General features: G+C 33.3%; 1 protein-coding gene and 1 long non-coding RNA gene across 7 annotated transcripts in view; both read right to left on the reverse strand.

Annotated features, from left to right (window-relative positions):
- The window catches only part of exp (expansion), an 857,631-nt gene that overhangs the window by 290,118 nt on the left and 540,385 nt on the right, over positions 1-27,128 (reverse strand). The gene's annotated exons all lie outside the window — the stretch shown is intronic.
- The window catches only part of LOC145683849 (uncharacterized), a 55,188-nt gene continuing 41,688 nt past the window's right edge, over positions 13,629-27,128 (reverse strand). The window contains exon 3 of the long non-coding RNA XR_014131201.1: positions 13,629-14,441. This is a non-coding gene — a long non-coding RNA (uncharacterized LOC145683849). The remainder of the gene's footprint in view (positions 14,442-27,128) is intronic.

A 27,128-nucleotide genomic window follows, 5' to 3' on the forward strand; every position in this document is an offset into this window, starting at 1 on the left:
TTTAAATGGGTATTTTCTCGGTATTATTTGAAGTAACTAGAATTTTAAGTATGTGATTTAACTAGTTTCTTCTTATAATTTAGTAAATACCCTTTGCTTTGCAAAAACGAATTTTCGGATATATGCATTTATCCATTCGCGTACTCAAGGGGATTTCGGAGTCTTAACCCCCCTTGAGCTAAACGTTATGTAAAAATTAACATTTACCATATTAAGATATGTATACAAACACCTAGAATTATACTAACTTGGGAGCTTAAGCCCCCCTTGACGAACTTCTGCGTATGCCGTTGCATTTAATACTTCTTAAATCTATATCACAGAATTTAATTTTCATGAAGTATGGAACATTTAAATAGATTTGAAGAAGAGATCAGTAAAATTAACCCATTAGAACTCCATTTCGTTTCAAATAAAGAAAAAAAGAATAATATTTTCCCATATACATTAATGGGCTAAGAAACAAACATGCATAGATAAACAACATGCGTAAGATATCCCAGATTCGCCTCCCAGATTAACTGATTGGAATTTAGCGGTTTTTTTCGGTACCGAGGCTATACGAGACGGAATCTACAACTTACAATGGGATTCGAACCACTACATCGGTTTGTATACAAAGCAAGCAACTCCATCGGGAATCGAACTCGGAACTGCAACCGAATATTTCACTGAACTTTAATCAGGATTTTCTTCAGTCCTACCGGGAAATGCGAACATGGTATCTTTATGTGCAAGATCTAACCGAATTTCTTACTATTCTCCTTCTACTGTGAAAACTTCCAACACATAGTCTCATAACCTTACTTGGCACTTCTATTTGTCTATAAGCAAGCCACCATTTTACGTATTAATATTAGAACATTCATAACGCATTAAACTTAACTTCACGGCACTGGAATTTGTCTGATCAGACACATCAAATTTAATTGGCAGACGTAAAGTAAATTCAGCAGCTTTTTTATTACTAAATGTGCTACTTAATTTAGAGGAATTCTATACTAAGTGAACCAGTACTCGACCATCTCAGAAAATTGCAATTCTTTCTTATGGGGACTGATTAATGCTGGAAGTTCAAAATCATCATTATTTATTTTTATATTTCTCCCCGACTAAAAGCGACGGCTATATTTCTGCTATAATATAAGCATTTTTGGCAAATAAGAATTCACGTGAAATGAAACAGAAAGGCATGGTGGCTCAGTGGTAGCTGGTGTTATGAAATTGAGTGGTCTGAGGTGTTAGGCTAATGATTGTGATGAGAAACCCATTTGGGGTAAGAATCCCTCTGAAACGCATGGTCATTTATGTACATCCCTCGAAGTTTCTGTATTCGTGTCCCTGTCGTATTGGAAAGTAATTAAAATTCAATAAAAGATAATAGAGACAAATGTCCTGGTTAGAAGTAGCTTAGAAAAAAGTGGTAGAGCGCGCTCAGCTCTTGTGCGAGGATCCTCGATTCGATCAGAGACCATGAATTTAATTCATACAAAATTTTCAAACGCATCAATTTGTTCCAACGTTTTTAACGGACGAACACGAATACACAGCTTTACAAACTACCAAGCAAACTAGCTACCGTTCTTACGAATGTTGAAATCTCAATAAGAAACTAGGTCAGAAATAAAAATGAGCAGAGCTAACAAAACTCAAGATATATTAACTTAATACACAATACAGTCGACGTTCTGTGTTATTCATTTGGTCATCAACCTCAAATATAGTTTTAACCACAATTCTTTGTAACCTTCTCTGTAAAAACAAAATTCAAATAATCTTTATAAAAAGGGTGCTTTTATTGCAGCAATAAAATATTAAAAAAAAATAAACCATCAAAAATCTAATTTAAAATATAACATTCGCTCGTTAATGAACACTTTACAAGATTTTTATTTCATGGTCGTATTACAGCATCTTCTTACTTTAGACATTACGATTTACCTTATTACTTTGCAAACATCCTTTTTTCAGTCATTTAACTATAAAATAAAAATAGATTTAATTATTAAGTAAATACAGTTAACTTGTTTCAAATATAAATTACTGTTTGCACAATGCGATTTTTTTTCTCGTTTCTTGTCGGAGATCCTGGTGCCCCAGATAAAAACCAGTTTGATTGCTTTAGAGAGCCTCTCTTACTATACCCTTATGCTCTGCATCTACAGCAGAGAAGTGCGAGCGTGAAACTGACGTATAGACTACAGTCATATCTAACAGCAACAAGCTGATAGTAAAATACAAATGAAGTAAAACTTTCCTTTCTTTTAATTTAATAAGAAATAGCTGGATAGAAATGTGCAATTTTTGCTTTCTTTCCGTGTCTTTAAAATACCACACAAGACAAGTAACGATATGGAACAAACTTATTTGGTAAATCTCCTGTGTATGCTAAACTTTGTTGATATGAAGTCAACAGAACGCCTAGTCCTCTAAAACTAACTAAACATGTGTGGATATGGGTTGTATAAGCAGCAGTTCGATAATTATTTCTAAATAATCAATTTTATTTATTTTACAGTAAAATGATAATCTACAGCTATTTATATATATCTGTACAAAATTTTACATCTCTAGTTAGTATGAAAGTACGTGAAATTTAAGTTACGATATTTAACTCGAACAAACTGAAAGTAACCTAATATATATATATATATATATATATATATATATATATATCAATCACTGGAACAAGAACCGATTAAATATTGTAACTTAATTTTCACGTATTTTTATGTTAACTAGAGCTGTAAAATTTTGTATAGATAATTAAATAGTTTACTGCAAAATTAATGAAATTGATTAACTATCAAGCACTTGCTGCTTATACAACGCTTATACACATGTTTGGTTGGTTTCAGAGGATTAGGCGTTCCATTGACTTCATATCAACAAATTTTAGTACACACAGATTTACCAAGTAAGTCTGTTAATTTTTATTTTTATAATAAGAGGAAGGAGACTATTGCCTTCCACAATGTAACTAAAAAAGGATCCTTCCGTCGATTCATAAGGTCGTATAACTGGGATGTATTAATTAATATAATTATATAGTAGGGTACTTGCTCTATCGTCCCCCTCCTGAGATTCAACTGAATTTCAAAACAGCTTATGAATGAAAAGTAAGAAATAACTCTTGAAAAAAAAAACATTTAGAAACAATACTTTTATAAAACGTACTATAAGGGATATATGGTGAGGTGGAAGCATTTGGCATTATTGCTAAGTTTGAGGGCTAAATTTTTTTCTCGATATCGCGCAAGTTCAGTATAATTCATCATAATCAATTATATCCACTACTTTTAGTCTTCAAGTTTATTCTTATAAAGCAGAATTCTATGGGCTAAATTTTTTACATTACAATCACTGAGCGATAAAACTGAAATACTATATGAGAGTGTTTGGAAATAACTATTAGTGTATCTAACAACATTCTGCAAATATTGGACAAATATTATTAACCAAAATACAAAATCAGGGGCCTACGCAGGGAGTAGGTCCTGGAATTCCGGACCCTCCCCGAAATCCCGACTTTTCTGCAAATTTAGTTAAATTTTAGGAGAGATTTTTAAAATGTTAATATAATTTATCCTATATTAATATAGACACCTCCCGAAATAAATTCCTGCGTACATACCTGTATCAAATAACACTTGTGACAAAGTGGACAATTTCAAATATCTAGGAAGTTTAACGTCCCTTTCAGCAGCGAGGCTATATAAGACGTGGACCTACTGATTAACGTGGAATCCGAACGACATGAGCTCCCGCCGGGAATCGAACATGGGTCTCTTACCTCAAAGGCGCGTACGCTAACCACTAACCTCTATCTAGGAATAATATTAATAGACCAAAACTATATCCACGAACAAACCAAATGTTGATTGAAAGCAGGGAATTCGTGTTATTATTCAGTCCAATCCGTTTGTCCTCGCGAATTTGTCGAAGACTTTGAAGCTTAAAATAAATAAAACGATAAATGTGTCTGTTGTACGGTATGGTTAAGACTGAAGAGGGATGGAAATAGAAAGTGGTGGAAACTTCATTACGAAGAACTGCACAATTTATACTCTTTATCTAACACTGTTAGTGTCATTAAGTCTCGGAGGCTCAAGTTGGAAGATGATTGGCCAGACTGAAAAAAAAAATTGGAGTGCTTTCAAAAATTTAACTGGAGATCCAATTGGAAAAAGATAATTAAGAACACCCAAGCGCAGATGTGAAGATAACATTAAGATAGATATCACCGAAATAGGGATACAAAGTAGAAACTTGATCCAGATTTTCTAAGAACAGAGGACAATAGAGAGCTTTTCTGAATGTAACATTGAACCTCCAGGTTCCATATGTCTTAGAGTCAGTCAGTTAGTTATAGAATTGAATTATTAAAAGAAAATAGTGCGTGAAGAACATAGAGAATGCTTGTTACAATCCTTTTCATGTAATTAAAAAATTAGGGAATAGTTTCTTTAATCTAAGAAAACTGGAATCAAATTGATACACCGTTATTGACAATAAAACACGTAGCGAAATTGTAATCACGTTGACTGGCGACCGTTCAAGAATCTACCATGAAATGTTTCTTGCGAGTTGTTATTTAAAATGTAAATAGATATTGTTAAACTAACAAGTGGGTTTCGTATCATAATGTGAGACTACGGAAGTTAAATATTGAAAACGAAAGTGTCAGTAGATTTCTATGAATTGAGATAGAACCTTTGTTTTTCAAAGCTGAATCCATTGCATAAAACAAATTCCTGCCATATCTTGCAGTTTTGATCTTTAAAAATGAATATTGAAATCGGAAGTGGTAGTAGATTTCTGCTGCTTCTGGTTTTAGTAGAAAGATAAAAGTACACTTGGAAGCTGTTCTTGAAACACTGTATCCATATTTCAAAACTATATATTCTCGGTATATACTATCTTTGTGCTCAATGGTAATTAATATTAAAACAAATGGTAAATTTCTATCACTTCCAGTTTGAATAGGTGGTTAACACAGAAGATTGAACCTATTCTTGGCACACTAAATTCATATCTAAAAACTCCCACTCGCTACTAATGGCAGTTTTTTGCTCTGAAATCTCGCGACAGACATAGACTTCCGTTCCATAAGACTTCCGTAATTACACATACCATAGTTTGGAAGTCTAAACGACTGTCAGCAATAAAGTATATTTTCATAACATAGAAACGATTTTTAAAAACACGAAAACCAGTCATTTTGAATAAGAACTAAAATTCAATTTTTATGTACATCATAACTGAAAGCAGATTTAAAATGTAATACCAATATCACGTCATTAAATTGTTCGTCTTCTTGTGCATGAGTTGTGCTAATTACGAGGTTGTTTGTATATGCGGTACGAGTCTCACATATTTAGTATTTCCCTGAAACTTAATTGGAAACACCTTGTACAATTTATACCTTGTACGAGCAAACAATTTTCAAAAGTGTATGTCATGCATTAAGGTTTAAATTTTAGATTTTTTTATTTGTTATTCTAAACAAAATTTATTCGTTATATACAAACAGAGGAAAAATATTTTTTTATGTTTCATGATTTACACATTTTGTTCCTAGGGCCTTTTAAGATAACCGTTAGTTGTCTCTGTTTTCATTAATTAGACACGATGTCAAAATTATAATAACTAAAATTCATTTGTTGTCCATTAGAAAGAGCATCAACGCCAAAAAGAACTAAAACATATACTGACAGGGAAGAGAAGAGAATTTTGGCTATTTAAAAATAATATTACAAATTAATATATATATATATATATATATATATATATATATATATATATATATATATATATATATATATATATATATACACTACTCTCAATTACATTAGTACAGGTGCACATTAATATTATCTTCGTTAAAACCTGGTTGATTTCTATATGCAAATATTTCTTACGTTTCCTTTGAAATGAATAAAGAAGTTAATGTTCTGATTTGATAATTTGTTATAAAGGGTTGCTTAAATTTCCCTTGATGTAAAAATTTATTTATTTTATATAAATTCAACATGTATAAATCTACAATCACTTACGTAATAAATTTATCTGAGAAATAAATCCACGTGTGCAATACGAGATACAATTAGATAACCATTTAATCAGGCCCGTAGCTAGAGCACAAAGACAGGGGAAGTTGACATCATTTTTGGGAAGCTTATTTAAGTTCATTCCACAAGCACTGGGGCTACATTCCCTACATTTCAATAACAATCCAAAAATTTCATGCAGCTGAAGATCACTGGAGAAGCTCAGCCCCCAGGCGACCCCCTTGCTATGGCTTGCATTTAATACAGTACATATGAATAATCCAGTGGAATAATAATGCTCACCTCTAATAGGAAGAGGCCTGGTTGATCCCAGGTTATATGGATATATTTGCAGTGGACAGCATGGTATTCACAATTTTCAGTATGTTTCATTTTAAATATCAGAGGATCCAGTATCTTTCTACGTATATTAAAACGAAACGACAGAACGGCTTAAGAGTTGTTTTTTTTTGTTTGTTTGTTTGTTTTTTTATCACTTGGAACAGGCTGGGTACTTTATCGTTTCATTTTGATAAATCAACTATCCATAAATTGAGATAATTAATCACCAAAGTGTCCATTGAATAGTATGATGATGAAGAAATATATAATCCTCCTGGGATATTAGATAACCCACACGACACCGTTTTATTACAGTCGTAGACTGTACGATAAATTCTGTTTCTTCCGTGAGCTATCACTCTTCCAAAAGACACTAATTCAGATGTTAATAGCCGCTAACATGAAGAGAGATTTTTTAATTGTGATTTTTAATTCCTCTTAGAAAATTCACTTTCATTACCAGCAGGAGTGTTCCTATATTAAGGGCAATAATAAAATATAATGCCTCAGATAGACTCTGGTAAATCAATATATTTGTCTATGTTCGGGTCAAGAATAAACAAACTGCCAAAGGTTTTACGTGAGTTTACAATAAGAATGTTCACTTTTTAATGCCACGAAATATCTGAAAGCAATATATTCTATTCTAACGGCTTAATACTTATATGTATATATATGACAATCATTTAAAAATGTTGACACGATGTTCAATTTTCTTTTCTTTAAGTGAGCTTCCATTAAGGAAGAAAAATATTTTGTGGGAAATTGGAAAAATAGTTTCTTCAGGTTTTATTTATGGAAAAGGATAAACGATCACACTTTCCAACAATGACAAGTGGTACTTTCTGTTCACGATTTTCCGCAGCACGATTCTTGGACTACGGCAGTGTTTTAAAGCGAACGACAATTAACACGGTGCCTATACATTGGTACTCTTACATAATTTTAGAGTTTCGTTTCATATATCTTCTGATATAATAATACTTCTGATTATATATATTGGGCTGAACTGTTGTTAAAAATAATTACTTTCATGCCGAATGAAGAGGGCACAGCGAAAGTGTCACCTTTTAACTCTTAAATATACCTTGCGTAACAACGTGAGTTGAGACAAGGTAACTACAATCTAACATTAAAACACGCACACGTATTAAGAGACGTAAGAAAATATGGAGAACCGAAATGAAACAAAATTACTAAATACATATTTTTCTTGATTATCTTACACCCATGCGCACAATATACACATTCCATACTTTAAATGTACAGAACCTTATCTATTTTCTACAACTGAATTACTTTAAAGTTTGTTTTAATTTTATGCTGACTGATGTCGACTCTGGGACAGAGCTGTATTCAGTTAAAAAAAAACAAAAAAAAAACTAGGGTTTATTGAGTTTGTTTATTTCTATGCTAACACAAGTCAAAATTTCGAAAACCCTATGCTTCACTTGGTGATACATCCTAAAGCTCACTAAATTCATTGACTATAGCATTTAATTATTGACTGATTTGTTTCTCTAAGAGGTGTTTTCAGTGCTGAAGCTATATAAACCAAAATTCAAAGTATAATATAGAATCGGAACTACACAAAGTAAATATGCCATTAGTCAGTTATCCCCCAGTATTTGCCCATGTAGCATTTAAAAGTATGTTAAATAAGCAAGTCGTGGCTTCTCACCAAATGAATCGAAACAAAAATCTAAAACAGAGTTTCTGTGCTCATCTGCTCTGATATATCATTTGATGGAAGAAGGATGAATGTTCGTAAACGAAACCTACCATGTATCTGTGTAAGGTGTATGTTTTGCTTAATATTAATAGTAATAATAATAAATACACTTATTATGATTGTATATAGAGTATTGAAAAAGATATTGTTAAAGGTGCAGGGTATACTATTATTTGAAAACAACAAGTGGGGATGACTACTCGATTTTGGCATGTAATGATGAAGTATCTTTCCTGATTAATAATTGAATAACTGAATTGAGCTAAAAGAAAAAAAAGTCACATATGTGCTCTCAACTCTTAATTGCTTTTAATTGCGCACTGCGAAGACGATATAATTAGAAATTGTATGTGTAATAATCGTCCAACAAAAAATTCACTCTTAAATGGCTGACTACTGGTGCATTTCCCCTATGTTCTTCCCGGGAATTGGACACGAGATCAAGTTTACAGGTACCATAACGTTTCGACAAAAGAAAAAAACTAAAATGTATTGCTTCTTTAAAAAAAAAAAAAAAAAAAAAAGACCTTTTAATTATTGCTATATTTTACGTAGGTATATTTTCCTTAGAAGTCTGATTGTGATTTATTATTATTTCTCATTTATTTATTTAGATCTATTCTACTGTTAACTTCTGTTCATGTATACCAAGAAGAGATATAGAATGTTACAACTGTTCAATGGCTTGTTATGTTCAAGTGGAGACACTCGGTCGAAAAGTTTAAGAGCTTTTTCAGGCCAGCTATCTGAGTGAGGTTTTCACGGGATTTTCTCATTCACACCAGTCAAATTCTGGAATGGTACCTAACATATAGGTCCCATGCCGCTTCCTTCCTTCCCTCTCCTTGGATAGTATGAACCTGAGGCATGTCATCCCTCATACGTGGGATGGGCTCACATGGTCATAGATGCCAAAAGCCAAATCTAATTCCTAATTTTAATCCTTGTTATGTTGAATATTCATGGTCTTTTACATGTGCTTTCCTTGATCCGTAGTTAGAATATTTTGATGCGTAAGTTCAAACAAAGAAAGAAGACCATTATGATCCTATTTACGAATAAGGTATGAAACTTCTGAAATAAATATGGATATTAGTCTATTTGTGGTAACAAAGCATTTTCATTAACAGAAAAACACTTTTGAATCCCACTAAAACACCCAGAAACTTGTCTTGTTGAAGCCAAAATGAATGAATAGAATTGTGCTTACTCTTCATTCATCCTATAAGCCATCTTAATATTACAAGCTTATTTATTTTAAACAAAAGCTTGTGAGAAAAGAAAGCTCATTCATGTTGACTACTAACAAGACTACAAGTCAACACCAGTGCAGTGTTTTTGTAATATACTATCATTATTTTAGATTTTATCCAAAGGATGGTACAACTATCAGTGTGGGAATATAGTCCAATAAAATTAATTCTTTCATTTGCATCACCATATCTGCAGACTAGATAACCTGGTAACAAGATGCAATAAATAATTAGAAGACCGAACAGCAAAAAATCACAAAATAATTTCAAAAGGAAGACGTCGTCCTTGGTATATATATTCCAAGCGAACATCCATCCAGATCATACGTGAATAGCAACTTAGATTATTTCGTTTTCCGACACCGTTCCTCTTTAAACAGAAAAAAAATGATACTTCAGAAGAAGCACATATGTATGTAAAAGACTAGAAATTCTAGTAATTGCAGTTGATTCCTGATCTTCCGCTGTTTTTGGATGCATTCTACTGATGCAGCAGCAATAACATTTTACTATACGACATGCAGTTCACCTTCAATTGAAATACTCAAGCAATAAGGAAGAAGAAATATGGGTTGGGTTGACTTCTTTTTAAGAACACACGAATTTCTTGAGAATGCACATTTCTTTATTATTATATATAATATAAAAATTTTCCTGCATAATTTGCCTAAAATATTTATAATACCGCTACTGCCATATCACAGGAAAATACTCAGCTCAGAACAGCAGCTGGTGCTCTGATTACTCCAATTCGCGAGCAAAAAGGGGTGAGGTGCTACTTTTGAATGTCTGACGTTGCTATGGGCAAGGTTGTCCTTTATAAATAACGGGTTCTGTATCTACAGACTGCAAAGGGTCTAGTCTTTTCTCGCAGTCTCAGAGAGTAGACACAAGCAAAGTAAGGAAAGAGGTCCTTCTAACTGGGTGACCTTGAGCAACCGAAAAGAACCTTGACAAAAGAAATTAAATATTCCCTTTAGCTTGGCTTGTAACGGAACAAAAATATTTTGTTCTTGTTTGTCTTGTTGGACAGATATAGTTAAGAAAAGAAGAAGTAGAGTTATATTTTTTCTTAAATAGCAACCACACCCATGGGGCTATAAAGAACAAAAAGTACATGAGGTTTTTTTTCTCGCGTAGTTAGAGGGACTAAATCTCTGATTCAGCTTCTTCGAGTAATATAATACAGCTTAATTATAATAATTCACACAGATCGTGACTTTCTGGGGTAAATATATTGTGCTGATATGATAATGATCATTGTTATCTACTTAACCCTTTGCGGTCTTAATTATTGAAATTGTTTAATGGATTGTATACATTTTTTTAATGTTATCTGATTACCTTGACAGTTATTTCCCTTTTTCAACTAATTTACGAGTTTTATTTTAACCCTTATCTAGATGGTCATATTTTATAGTATGAATATCAAATTGTGTTCTAAATGCGGAAATATCGTAAATTCGTATTCACAAAGATACCTATCATAATATATCATCATTTAAGATTCTATCAAAAGGATGATACAACTATTAGCGTAGGAATATACATATTCATAGAGGGAAATGCTTTACTATTTTCAGGAAAACTTAGCAAGTTGGGATAACGTGTCACAAATTAGTCATTTCCAAAAGAGGAGGAGTAACCAGATCATCTTCCTCTTGAAATTGGACAGTAACAATTATTCAAATTTCGTTTACAGCAGACCATAATTTATTAATTATTTATTTATTGAACAAATCCCAAGATACAGTATATCTTTGCCATTTTACACAGGAAAATGTTAACAAACAAGGGGAAAAAAAAACAGAAAACAAAACAACAGCGTCAACAAAGAGTGCAAAAGTAATTTCGCCACAACTCGTTTAATTCTCTTTCAAACAAAGGGTAACTCGAGAAACTTTCTAAATCACTTGTTAGATTGTTATAATAATTCGGTATTCTGTAAAAAAAGAGACCTCTATTTATTTGCCAACCTAAGGCGGGCAAGATTGAATAGATGGGCATTCCGGGTTGTGCGGAAAGGGACACGTAAGGATAGTTACCGAAGTAGTGTTTCCGATCTTAAGTCCCCATTAACTATCTTATGAAGAAATTTCAGGTCAGTTATTTCTGCGTATTCCTGGAGTCTGGATATTAAGATATCGCAAGAGTTCCTCCTTAGGTAATATTCGAAGTGCGAGAACACGAAAATCTACTATAGTAATAAAGAAATTGAGAATAGAATCAAGTATAGAGAGATGTGTAGATGCTGCCATGGCCCATATGGGAGAGCAGTACTCAACATGCTCCAGATCCATTTGAGCAGAAAGTTTGATTAGGTCTCAAATAAAATTCATCCAAATTTTAAGCTGAATTGAATCATATAGAATGCGAAAGTGAGTTGAAAAATTGTCGGTTTTCAGAAACAGTCCTGAAGCTACGTAAATTTCTTTTTGAAAGGAACAACATATCTATTAAATCTTAAATTAGATAAAGAGTGAGGAACTCCATTATATATTTTTTTTCAATCAATGCATTAAAGTGAAACAACAAATCTTACATAAAAAATGTAGTATCATAATCAAATTTATACTTAGTACTTTCAAAAAATTAATATATTGCTTTGCAATTTATAACCGTAAATTATTATTCTTCACTATACATTATCATCGTGGAGAAAGAATATACTAAAATATCTCGTATATCAAATGAAACGCATTAACCGTTCTTCCTCCATACTTTCATTCAACTTAATTTAACTCAATTTATTTATGACAGGTTTCAAATTGCACTTTCTAAACAGATAGATGGAATAGTAAAATAGAAGTTTACTAATTTTTCTGTTGAAATGTCATTATTGACTCTACAGAACTATCCAACACGTAAGGCAGCATTTTTTTCTTTCGTTTAGTTCTAACACTTTTTCTTTCTTTCCGCGTCTAACATACAGATATGATTTCTCTTTTTATCATTTATTATGTTTCAAAACGAGTCTCACAATTAAAAGTAATCTTCTCACTGCGTGCAATGGATGGGAAAAGAAAAACTTTTACTCAATGAAATGCACGTTCTTTATAGCTCAACGCTGTTCATGCATGTTTCCAAGTTACATACACACAGAATAATATTTTATGATGCAAATCTTTACAGCATACGTAAGAACAATCCTAATAATTAGTTATTAAAACAGATCTATCTCAGTGTCTGCTATTCAAATATTCATTGTATTAATCGTTACTATTTTAGTTCTGCATCTATAAAATGTAATATTTGTAAATTTGTCCTTCATTCACAATTTCCTAAATAACGGCCAAAGCTAAAAATAATAGCAAAATTTGGGCTTTGTAGTGGTTTAAGAAAATTCGAGATATTGTTTGTCATCTCGTAACGGAAGCTCTCCTTTTCATGGGAGACGGCCAACAGATAACTTTAGACAAATTGTGAAGTGTTTCAGGCACGTGCGCGAAGTGAGGTAAACCATACGACGGGTCGAAGCAATTATTTACCTAGCAGTGGTAGCCAAAAGTGTTCTACTTATAAAGCCCAAAATTACATAGAGTACGAATACACTTCATTATTAAAAGTTAAACTACTGTTTCCGTGATTATCTCTGTTAGAAATTGTTATAGAGACTTTTTTTTTTTTTTTTTACGCTTTTACTCACGGTATGGTTCCCTCTGTGTCTACGTACTCAAAATAACGTAAAATTACGAGGAATATTAGAAGTTTTGAGCTCACAACGATGTTGTACTTAAAAAGAATACCGAAAATAATTTATAAATGGTTAATAGTTGCGTAGGTCGACGTATAAGTTAATGAAAACAGATACTTTTTTATTTCTTAAAGTACAAAACAGTACATACCTAAAAGCAGATTCAGACTAAAGTGTTTTTGATATACTTCCAATTGTTAAGTGTGTTGTGAAGGTTCACAGTATATAAGTTCATAATTTCATGTCTAATAGTATGTCAAAGGAGACAAAAATTTGTTTGTGTGTAGTTAAAAACAATATGTTAAAAACAAGAAAACCTTGTGTTCTTACTACTTTTGAAAACTTTACGAATAAGTGTAATCATGCGTAAAAAACACTTGAAGAAAGTATTCAAGATTTTATAGCTTTGAAATATTCATTTTAACATTGAACCTGAATCAAACAGTTCTTGTAATTTATATATTAACCTAAATAACAAGAAGAACAAATCATTTATGTAAATTCTATTCAATTCATACTTTATTCAAGTAGAAGAAATTCTAATGTGGCTAAACATCCTTCTTAAATAAAAATAAGTATTGTAAACAAGGTTATTGCCCAGTGATATTTTTAAAAATAAAATTGTTCTCTTTTAAATGCTTAACAGTTACTATGATACGTATACAAATTTATATTAAAAGTTGTTTTCACGAAAATACATCTAACTCTGACAATACGAAATTTCTATAAAATTAAATAACTTATTCATTTATCTTAGTAATAAAATTTATTATGCATTTTTTAAAGCATTCTACGTATCCAACTTTCGATTTTGTCTAAAATACACTGGAATTACTGAAGTGTAGCAACCAGTATATAGGGCGTTCAGAATACAAGGGAATCAAGTCCAGTTACTATAGTTGTGTAACAAAGAGACAAAGTTTGTACAATACGCTTAAATACATGTAAAAGTTAACACTGTTTTCTACATTATAAGAGTCATTTAAAATATCTGGTCATAAATCTTTCAAGATTCAAAAAGAGCTCTTAAAGATAAATATGTCCAAACTGACCAAAAGTGAACTTGATTCCCTTGTGTACTAAACGCGCCAGAAAACAAGAGAAAGCAAGCTGCTAAGTCCGTCATTATTCGAGTAAGCAAAGAATTCATACAATCAGAATAGTATAATAAGTCCCATCGATAATATTCGTACAGTTTCTTTTATATTTTGTGAAGTAGTGCATAGTAAGTTTGTTACCTGGTCCCTTCATTTACATTTTCTCTTCAGTTCCTACATTTATAAACTGTACAGAATTTTAAATTCATGACTCTTGAACTTTTAGTGGGCTTTGTCATCTCTATAGTATGGCAATTGATTCTCGTGACACATCTGTGTAGTAAAAATCAAAATATGCAATGAATTATTTTATAAAATAATTGAAATGGAAGCAAATGTTTCTTCTTAAAGTTTTTCCATGGTTCTATTATTTAACATTTTAATTTTAATTAAGAAATAACAATATGTTCTACCTTTCCTTTCCCATTGCAACATAGGAAAACAATCAATTACTGTATTCTGAAGTGTGAAAATAAACAATGAAACAATTTCAAATATCAAAGAAAATCGGTCATTCTATAGGAAAGAGAAAGAACACATTGGCAGCTTTTCTAATACGACCGAATTATTTGTTGATTTATTAATGTTCAATCATAAAATGTTTCAGTACAAACATTAATGCTGTTAGCAATAACCGTTCCGAAAATGTAATTATTTGATGTTCTACGAAATTATCATTTAGAATTTATGCGTAAGCTAAATCTTTAGTTAGTGGCATATATTTTAGGAGATAAAGACACATTTTGTGTGGGAACATAGACTGAACAAGTACGTGATATCATTTATTAAGGTCGTTAAAATTTTAGAAGGTGAAAGTAAAAAGAAACGCTTTTCAAGCCTCAGGTTTTCTATTTTAAAAATATTAACACAATATAACACTAAAGAAAGAAGTTTTGTGGATAATGAACTTTTACTACCGTCTTAAACTATATTACACTGAAACAGCCATTTGTGGCTTTCTGAAAACTGAACTCACATTAGCTCCTGATAGAATATCTGAAACATACAATAAAGTGTTTCTCGAATGAGAACGAGATATAAGCAAAATTTTACACCAAAACAAATATATCTGGTTCTTGGTTTATGGTACTTCTATCTTAACTAGCAGTTTAAATTTAGGCAATCCGCAGGACATACATGACCATAAACTTAAACATTGATAAGACAGATACATAACTGACAACTGTGATAGGATGGGTTGCATAACTTATACTTACTGCCAAAGATTGCAATATTAACTTAGTAAACAACCAGCCTAAACTGAAAATAGAACTCACAGGAATTAAATGTTGTAATTGAATTTTCAGATTTATTAGGTTGGTTTCTAAGTATTTTACTTACATTATGTCATCTTTGGTGGATATTATCTTACGAAGGGGTTATTTATTTATTCATACTTTTAACAATCTCTCAAACACATTAGGTCATTGCCAGCAAACAATAACAAGAAAAATGGAAAAGAAAGTAAAAAGCAGTTGGTCAGGTTCTATATTTAAAGATACATTACGTCATTACGTCACATTAATATAAAATTACTAATTCGACAACAGAAAATGGCCTCACTGGAGTTGGATTTATTATGAATAAGATAGAACCACAAGTAAAAAGTTATAGTAAACAACAGTTATAGCAGTAAAATTAGCTTCTAAACCAGGCCCGTGCTGGCCCACCGGGACATGTCCCGGTGCGCCCTCCGAAACATTACATTATAAATAAAGGTACAAGTTCTTTTTATAATAAATTCTTACAGTTGTTATTGGTAAAGAACCTGTGATAAGTACAGTGCGCTTTTTACGTAAGGCATCCTTGTGAAATTACATCAAAGATAAACGACTTTATTTATTCTTCTGTATAGCATAGTTTTGTACAATAAATATATACTGTTACTGTTGATAAAGAACCCATGAAGAGTACAGTGTGCCCTGCGAAACGTCACATTATAGATAAGTGATTTTAGTTGTTCTACTGTATACCAGTTCTGCATAGTAAATTCCTACAGTGGCTGTTGGTAAAGAACCTGTAAAGGGCACAATGCGCTCTTATAAAAGGCGGCCTGTAAAATATCACATTATATATTTTTTTTCCATTCTTCTGTATACCAGTGTTGTATTATAGATTCATACAGTTACTATTGGCAGAGAGCAGGTAAAAAGTACCATTTTCAAAAATATGTTATAAAGCCAGTAAAGCAATTAACATGTAGGTCTATTTCGTAAGATAATATAGGAGTTTTTCGTGCTGCTACTCATTGGGAAAAAAAAAAAAAAAAAAAACTCTCAGAAGCTAAGCGCAATCGGTATAGCACAGTTTAAACAATACAAGTTTTTAAAGATCTTTATTTACAAATTTGGTTATTCCTGTGTGTTTTAAAGCTGTGTTCGAATAATCAGTGCCTATTGTATTTCTAAAATAGTCTTATATTGATTTATTGATATATATTTAGATTCATTCTGTTTGACAAAAAAAAAAAAAAAAAATACAATAACTAAAAAGTGTTTTTTTTTTTCCTAGTAAAGACGTTTTCACAGTTTAGCTATTCACGCTACTAAACAAATTTGGTGGTTTTAATACATAAAATGGCGCCCGTATAAGTATGTATAGGGTGTAACTTAATTAGTATAACAAATGTCGGGAGGCGATTCCTGACACCGAGATATAACGAAAAATATACACCAACCGAGATGTAAAAATGCCTCCTTTCGGTCCCTTGATCACCTGAAAATTTGTCGGAAAAATGTAAAAACAGCCAGAACTCATGAACGAAACGTCGGACCGAAGTCAAGTAAAAGAGACTGTTCATTATTTTTAGTCGTAGATTCGATTAGTGTTCAATCGGATATAGTGGAGTTGCGGTGCAAGGTGACTTCCAAAGAAACTGAAGTATTCCTTTGAGTATTTTATCAAACATTGAATGAGGGAAATGAACAACAATGAAGTAGAAGATTTCAACAACCAAAAATAATAGTACTTCGTTCAAGTTAGAAGAACACTTAGAATTCGAAAGAAAGAGGGATACACATGACTAATTTTATTTATTTTGTCTCAGTACGGAGAAAACTCTCAGAAGAAGAATTTAAATGAAACGAAGTCTAACATATCACAGTTATATCTTCTAGGCTAATGGTGAAGGATGATAAGTGAACGGCTTCCTGTCCAAGTTAACAGTGGGTGAAAATGGAAAAAATAACTTTGATCCAGATTACGTTTAAAACGACTGTGCGTAGGACAGTCAGCGGGTATGTAAAGAAACATAACATGTAGTATCCAAAAATGAAAAGATCATATGTGATGAACGAGTGTACAAGGGATTCTCCACATGATACAGGGATTTTCAAATATTGCGTGAATACATACTGAGCAAAAGAAAGCTGCATTAAAGCGTTTCCTCCTCGTAATATGTAATTTTGTGGAATATGATACTTCTGTGCACAGAAGCAACAAAAATGTACGAAACTCGAGATGTTATACACGTTGCATAACGATACAAAGAAATGCGTTGGAACAGTATACTTAATTTATCCGTTAGGCTAATATTTTTCTAGGGATCCTTTCGAGTGACTTTTCCCCTTCCTTAGAGTTGGCAAACCACCGCTTACCCCTGAACTACGAAAAACTACATTGCTATTGTGAATATACCAAAATAGCGTCCTAGTGTAGCCCATTTACATTTTGATTTTGTCACTGTTGGAGAAATTTTCTAGAACAAAGCTCGTTGGAATTACATCCAAAAAATGGGGGATTTTTTTTTCTACGTTCTAATGTACCTTGAAGCTAGATCGAATATCTACACGGAGGAAAGAGAATGTGGCGTTTTTACGTATACGTAGCAGCACGTACGTAGCTAATAGTACTTTCACTAAGGCAACCATGCTTTGTCGCACACTACTGAACTATCGTCCCTTGTATACCAATTGCGAGTGGCTCGCAGAAGGCCATCTTGCTGTTTTGTCGTGGAATGGCGTCAATTAGCGTGACTGTGTTGTAGTAGGCATCTACGCAACTTGTGAGTGATTGGAATTGGTGTATAACAGGATAGGACGTGTTGCGTTCAACGGTAGAGGGTTGTGTTCAGGTGCTCACGGTCGTGTAAAAGTGTAAACGTTGATGTTTAAGTAAAACTGATTGTGTTAATCTGTACGTGCCTGCGCAATAGCAGATTACCCTGTCCACGACCTGGAAGATATAAACCTCCTTTATGGAGAGGTAAGGGGAAATAGCCCAGAGGCGAGACGTTTCTGTCGTGATCGTCGCCCTCAAAGACTAACTTTCTCTTTATTTTTCCACGCCTCCATATTCGCCTTCGAGAGATAGGGTCGCTTCAATTTCCCCTACGTGAAATCGGAGGACATCGCACCATGTGGACAATTGGATTTGAAGACAGCGTACTGGGAATGATCAGATGCCATCCTCAAACTAATAGTAGCCACGTGCAGAGCGTAAAAATCCATATGCAATTCTAGTGAACGATCAGCGGCAGAGATTTAGTGTGAGCATGTGGTGCGGTATGGTGGATAATTTTGTGGTAGGGCCTTACTTATTACCAGCTTGCCAGTGTGGGAGTAAATATCTTTTTTTTACGTAATGTTTTCCAAAAGTTGTTAGAACATGTGCCTTTGAACATAGAACAGCAGATATGATCCCAGCATGACAGTGCACCTGCATATTTTGACAGGAATATGCAGACCTACCTAAAGGAAACATTCCCAGATCGTTGGATTGGGAAAGAAGGACCTGTGTCATAACCACCTCGTTCATTCAACCTCACACCCCTTGATTTCTTTTTTTGGGGAGGAGTATGAGACGCCTTTGTATGCAACATCATTCACGACAGACGAAGAACCAGTTGCTCGAATTAATATAGCTGCGGTAGTCATCTCTGAAATTTCAGGTTTGACCGCACGCGGAAAAATTTGCTTCGCCGACGTCTTCTTTGCAATGTAGTCAACGGCCGACAATATCAGACTGTGAACTGCACAAATATTGCACAAGGTACCTCTGAGTATTTCACAGTTATCCTACTTTGTACGAAACAGAATAAATCGTTAGTTTGAAACTGTATTTCTTTTAATCATTGTGTAACAAGCGCAACAGCTTGTGTTTCATCGAGTTTCGTTCCTTCTGTGCTCGGAATTATTATCTTCCACGGAATTATGTATTACGAGGAGGACATATTTTAATGCAACTTACTTTCGCCCAAATTGTGTTCACACAATTTTTGGGAATCACTGTTGTCATGTGAAGAATCCTTTGTACTCTCGTTCAGCATACATGATCTTTCCTGCCTGACTGTTTTATGCACAGTCGTTATAGACCTAATCTGGATCAAAGTTTTTTTTTTATTTATTTTTTATTTTCACACTCTTTAACTTGGACAGGAAGCATTTTATTTATCATGCGTTACCATTAGTCCAGAAGATATAACTGTGATACGTTAAAGACTTCGTTTCATTTAAATTCTGCTTCCAAGAGTTTATTGCGTGCTGAGACAAAATAGATCAATCACACATGTGTATTCTTTTTTCTTTCGAATTCTAAGTGTTCTAATTTGAAATATGTACTACCTGAAATCCTATACTTGATTGTTGTTCATTTCCCTCATTCAACGTTTGATAAAATACTTGAAGGAATACTCCAGTTTCTTTGGGAGTCACCCTTTCACTGCCACTGCACTACATCTGATTGTACACTAATAAAATCTACGACTAAAAATAATGGATACTCCCTTTTGCCCAATTTCGATTCGACATTTTGTTCTGGAATATGGCTGTTTTTGCATTTTTTCCGAAAATATTTGGGTGGTCATAGCTCCGAGGTATTTCTACACCCGGGTTGGTCTATATTTTTACTTTTATCTCGGGGAAAGAAATCACCTCCCGACGCTTACTACATTAATAACACCATATTATACACACACACACACACACACACATATATATATATATATATATATATATATATATATATATATATATATATATATATATATATATATATATATATCAAACAATCTATCATACAATCAAATTTTTCATTTTTACTACAGTCTTCCGACAACCCAGAAGACAAGGCCAGATTGATCGCTGCATCGTCCATTGAGGCAGGTGCTTGGCTCAAAGCTTTGCCCTCACGTCCTCTAGGCCTTCACCTGAATGATGAATCTTTTAGAATAGCAATTGCGTTAAGACTGGGAGCAGATATTTGCGAACCCCATAAATGCCAAGCGTGCAAAAATCCTGTTGACCAAAAAGGACTACATGGTCTCTCCTGCATAAAAAGCACAGGTAGACATCCTCGACACTCGAGCTGCAACGACATCATTGTGAGAGCACTCATCTCCGCAGGTGTACCGGCAATAAGGGAGCCAAATGGCTGTAGTAGAACAGATGGGAAAAGACCAGATGGGATGTCCTTAATTCCTTGGAAGAAAGGTAAAGCCTTAATTTGGGACTTCATATGCACAGACACTTTTGCACCTTCCAACCTTCCTTTCTCTTCAATCCAGGCGGGCAATGCAGCAGGTCGGAAAGAGATAGAGAAAAGAAGAAAATACAACAACCTTATGGAAAAATATCAATTCGTACCAGTTGCAGTTGAATCCGGTGACTCGTGGGGAAGGGAAGGCCTAAACTTCATAAAGGAAGTAGGAAAACGCATCACACCGTTATCCGGTGATGAAAGAGCAACCAGCTTCCTAATCCAAAGAATAAGCATGGCGGTGCAGAGAGGTAATGTGGCTTCAATACTAGGAACCATACCTCCTGGTAAAGCACTGGAGGAGATTTTCTTACTTTAGAAACAAGAGTAATGTGTCCATATTGTTGTATACTAATTATTTTTCATTGTTATTTATTATTGTTTCAACTGCAACAATGTAATTTTAATTTACAACTGATGTATTTGTATGAAAGAAGTTTAGAAAATATCTTATATATATATATATATATATATATATATATATATATATATATATATATATATATATATATATATATATATATAGATAGATAGATAGATAGATAGATAGATAGATAGATAGATAGATAGATAGATATAGATATACAGAGCCAGGTTCAGGATTGTTTGAGGGGGAAGTGCACCAATAATTTCCAAAAATGACCAATCACACTGAAACTCTTCAAAGTGACAATATTCTTTACTCCTGACAACGCTGATGCATAGAACGGAGGGGTATTTTAAAGAGAGTCTCATGTAGCATGCAGGAAAAATGTTCCTCCTTCTGGCTTACGTTTTCTTCCATACTTGAGAAATATTATATTGTTTTGTTTGGTGAATCCTTTTTCTTCAACTTTTAGAAGATCGGCCTTCCTTTTGCAAAGCTCTGCTTTCTTTTAAGCCCCAAACGGAAACAAGATGGCAGAAAGTTTCGGAAAGTGTTCCTATTTTCACTGCTAGCTTCTTATTTTAGATAGTGTATATTTACAGGAAAGGGAGGGTGCACCACCTAAATCTGGCCTTGTATATATATTCACGTTTGTATGGGCGCCCTTTTTGTTGACTTGTCCACCGCCCTCATCATAGCACGAGCCTATACTAAACCAAGAAATGCAACTATCATTCAGGTATATATGCCAACGACAGCGCGCTATGGTGAAGATGTAGTTTATGAAGCTATCGGAAACGTCATGAAAGACAAAAGGAGTACAAAATCTTAATTCTTGGAATTCGATCCTACAAGGCGCGTAAAAAAAAAAAAAAAAAAAAAAAGGAAAAATACGGCCTAGGAAAGTGCAGCGGAAGAGGAGAAAGACTGAATTTTGCACGAAGAACAAGCTAATAGTATGAAATACAGTACTTTGTTCAAGAAATACAAGCGCAGGCTTAATACGTGGAAAATACCACGAGATTTAGATATCAAATAGGTTTTATATTTGCTAGGAAGTGATTCAGAAACCAAACTAAGAACTGCGGAAGTTACCCAGGGGCGGATATGATAGTTACCACAACTTAGTGATGATAAAGAATGAGTTGAAATTTAAGAGGTTAGGAAAAAATAAAATAACACTTGATACAGGCAAGCTGAAGAAAGGAGAAATTCAAGAAGGACGAAAAAAGACCATTACGATAGCACAAGACTCATCTAGAAGGAAGAAATTAACAAGGAATGGTTATTCGTAAAAATTCAGCATGCTTACTACCGCAAAGGAATATTAGATCACGAAGATAGAATGGAACACCCAGGAAATTATGGGTTTAATGGATGAAAGAAGGAAATTAAAGAATATCAACAGCAATGAAGCTAAAAAGCAGTATAAAAGAATAAGAAATATCATTCTAAAATGAAGATTTGCCAAGGAGGAGTGAATAAGACAACAATGTAATGGAGTTGAAAAGAATGTGAACATATGAAGAAGAGATATAACTCATGAGAAGATTTAGAAGAGCTTCAAACCAGGGAGACAAAAGAGCAAAATATTAAAAGATAAAGAAGGAAGACCCATAACTAAAGCTGGACGAAAAGTGAAAGCATGGAAGAAATAATTATTAGAAATTCTCTATGAAGGCGAGAAACAATCATAAGAATTAGAAAACAAGGATGAAATGTTTTCCATGTTTTACAATTCTACGTAAAATATATCCCTAAAAAGCTCGTCTTTGCTGAATATATTCATTACAAAGTTACTCTCTAAACACAATCGCTAATATCGGCTCCAATAAAGAGTGTTCGGCAGTATTCCGCAAGTTAACTCCTCGTAAAGGCAGCGAGCATGTTAGTAGCTAAAATCCAACAAAACTGTAGCTAGTTTGAACAACACTTGAAACAGTTCAACGCATCATCTCATCATCATTACAGTATTCTGCCATTATTGGCGGGTCACTTGCTGCAACTGAGAAGCTTCCATGCTCCACGTAGTTATTGAAAAATCAACTGTAGCAGTACTAAGAATTGGTATGCTATGTTTCACTCTCTATAAACTAAAAATATACACCTGATGTTCCAGATTACAAAAAGCTGTGATGGCCTGGACAGCTTTTGTTGATTGGAGTGTAGTCAGCATCGGATGCAATATCCGATTTGAAGTTATTGATCACTTTTCATAATATAGAACTACTAATTCTTAATTTAAGTAGTTTTTGAATTGGATCGTGATGCCAACTTCATGCTTCTACCAAGAATTACACCGTATCATGCGCTCTAATCGCTCGGCAATAACGATACACAAAAAATTAATAAACACATAATTAAATTTACCATCCGAACACTTCTAGTAACCCCAAACTGTAGAAGGATGGATTTTTATGAACTGAACATAATACTCTCTGAATTCATATTTACTTATTTGTATACGGAAGAACAAGATTTCGGTTCCTTGTTGATATGTCTCTTAGTAATGCCTGAACTACATTACATTTCATGTAATTATTCTGTACATTCGAAAGGTATCGTGGGAAAAGGACAATGATAATAAAAAAAAGATACAAGTAATAAAGCCTATCGTTTCCTTGGTTATCCATTCAGCTTAAAGTACAAAGCTTCAATTCCATTATCATTTGATGAGTTTCGATAACATCTCTTTTCTATGCAAGAGAGGTTTAGTATTTTATTGTGTTCATTTAAGAATTCTTAAAGACATTTCCGTGTTTCTATCTTCCCTCGACCTTTCTTTATGAAATGACCTTTGACATGTCTTTGATGCTAGGAAGGAAACAAAAATGAAAGAAGCTGAGAGAAGTTATGGGAGAACACTGGATTCGGAGAAAGTGTAGTTGGACAAAGGTCCTAACGAATATTAAGTGAAAGTTTATATATATTAAATGTTAACAAAAGAATTTCTTCTTACACTAAAGATAGTAAAGAATAATTGTTTGTGAAGTTATTCCATTGCTAGTTGTAATTCATTTGCCACTGGCTTAAATTAACCCATGGTTAGACTATTGTTTCCAACTCACACAACATCCACGTTAGATATAACATGTATACTTCTTCGTGGATATAAAACACAAAGCGCATCAAAAATTTGTTTATAATGTGACATTCTGTATACTCGTAAATTGATGTTTAAAGCTACTTTTTTTTTGTCTTGATCCGACTACGCCGTTCAACTGGATACACTGAGAAAAATCCGTTATCCGGATAGCGGTATATTGTACAAATATACAGAATCCCTATGTTTACTACGTAAATCAGTACGAAGTTATCCATATGCTACATACTTTTCCTGCTTAGATGTTACATCATCCCATTGCAGGATGTATGACATTTAACAGTCTTCTGTATATTACATACATATGTCAGCTATATGTTACATACTTCCATCTGTATATGAGATCCTGACCGCCTATAAAGTATACAGTTCCTTCGTTCGTACGGAAAGTAGTTTATTCGGAACACATACGGAATATACGTATAAAATGTACCTTTTCAGTAATGCGTTTGCTATACATTAAGTCCAAAAACTACAGGATTTAAACATGTGACCTACATTTCTACGTAAGCCACATACGTTTTTTTCTCAGTGTAGAAAGCAATAAATAGCAGCATGATTTGTATTGAACTAAGTACTTAAAACTGTTAATTAATCTAAATAAGCATTTCTAATGTATTTTCTAGACATCGTATTGAAGTTGGAACAATGTCGGAAAATATATGTACACCAATGTAACATTGCAAGTAATACTGTAAAATATTTCCAATTTGTTAATTGTGTGGCCTAAGGAACCCAGTGTATCATTACCGCATAAACCAAATTCCATTGGATTCTATTTTCTTCCAAGTCAATCAACTTTGGATTATTATCATCCACTTTCCTACGATTCTATTTGACATTATCTTCCCACTTATTCTTGGTCTCCCCAAAGGCATTAACTATGTTTTCTATGTATTAACTATGTATTAACTATGTTTTCCATATTTTTCAAAGATCAACCAGAAGCCAATTTTTCGTAATCTATTTCGAGCATTGCCGCTGCTACCCTACTGTAACTATGCATATTGACCAATTTAATAGTATTGTGGTCAGAATTTAATCTTTATTAGCAGGTAAGTAACATAGCGCTAAACATTGAACGAACTAAAGGAGGGGATTTGAGTTTCTTTAAAAGTATTATGTCTTCTCGGTGACGTCCGTTATAACGACTTCAAATTCGTCCATAAATAAATAAACAAGGTCAAATATGACATTATATGATAGCAAACACTTATATTCAAGCATAATATTATTTTTACAAGCAAATGAAATATTAAAATGATAGATAACATACAATACACTAACGTAAACAATCACTTTTCGTACGCAAATTTTTACAAGTAAAAGCTACGCTATGAATTTGTGTATAATCATCTATGAAAAAAATAATAATTGATTAGATTACAATGGAGTGTGGCTTTCAACAAATTAGTTTCGGAGTAATTTAATTTGACCCTGATGACTGTGGGCAATATTCTTACGCAGAAATTCGCTCTATTAGTATATTGAAATGTTTGCATGTGAATTTTTGTCATCTTGTACACATTGCGTGTTACAAGTGAATGTCACAGAATGGATTCTCTCAAGGTTCCGCTGGAGGTAAACAGTAACACCCATTACGTAAACAGATGGTTCTCTGAACCAAGTGATTGATAGATTGATTGTGATTGTGTGGAATAAAGGAAGCACTAAAACACACGATTTTCTTAAAAGAAGACTGGTGCTTAGAAATGTTGCTTTCTTTTATGCTCTGCATGATGCATATTTTGTGTAATAATGAAAGAACTAATTCAATATCTCAGGAGAGAATCTCCAAACATTGATGAAACAGCACCTTAAAGAAATTAAAATTTTACATAAAAATATTAAAACCTGTAATTCTCTGGCACTACAGTCACTCGCCATATGCCATTACTTAAGTGATGTGTGGACAGCACATTAGCTTGCAACGCTGTTACTCACTACATTTTGGGATTTACTGTAGTTAACAGCAAATTCATGGTTCCCAGTGGCCGAACTGGAAATTAATCACTACTGGTGTGCTCATATACAGGACATGCTTTAGATGTATATTTCAATATAACAGAGCTTATTTTTAAATGTTTATAGTTGGTACGATTTTTGACATCTTAATTGATTACTGGTATGCATCAGTGCCAGCTCATTCATACAGGAAATTAGACAAATTTTAGGGGCGTTGCGGCGGTCCATTTTTTATTTGTTTGTTTGTTTTTATTTGTTATATTATTTATTTATTTTGCTTTACGGAGTTTGTAACTGTAATAGGATGAACAATTTTTACAACAAGCTATGTAAAAACAATAAAGCAAGCTATCATGTATAGCAGCAAGCTTCAGTGCATACTTGTTCGAAATCAAAATAACATTACCTTATATTCAGGTGAGAAGAGGAAGTTTTATTTCATGCTTAAAAAAATGTAACAGTGAGATTATGAGTTAAAAATATGAGGAGGACGCCGAAATAAATTTTATTTCTCACCTAGAGTATCGAAACACCTGGAGTCCGTCGGATATGCCATACTGACTGATACTGGCACAATTCGATCGCTGCAATTCTTTCAAAATTCTGAGTATTGGCCCACTTGAAATCGGACCCGAAATAAGAGGATTTTTTATTCACAAAGTGGCATTTGATGCCACTTAAAACTATGAAATCTGTTGACTGATCCTCCACAGAAAAAAAAAGAAAGAAAAAAAGATCAGAATCCTCAGTAAACCTTTCACAATGCTTTAGAGTATGGTACTATATTTATTTTTGCAGAGATGTTATTCTATCTATATATATTTTCATATATTTTCACAGGCATTGGCTAGAATTTTAGCACTTGCTTCATGTAAGATATTAGAAAAGTGAGTATGTAGTAAGGATACAGAAAAAAGGGGCTGCCAGATTTTTTTTAGTTTCGCAAAAAATAAAAAAATAAACTTGTTAGACTATAACTTCTTTTGGAGTTCGAATCACGTGTGTTATGACCTAAAGTCAATCACAAGACCTCATGTGTGCTAAACATTTG

The sequence above is a fragment of the Thermobia domestica genome, chromosome 4, assembly GCF_964235325.1.
Source record: "Thermobia domestica chromosome 4, izTheDome1.hap1.1, whole genome shotgun sequence".
Taxonomy (NCBI): Eukaryota; Metazoa; Arthropoda; class Insecta; order Zygentoma; family Lepismatidae; genus Thermobia; species Thermobia domestica.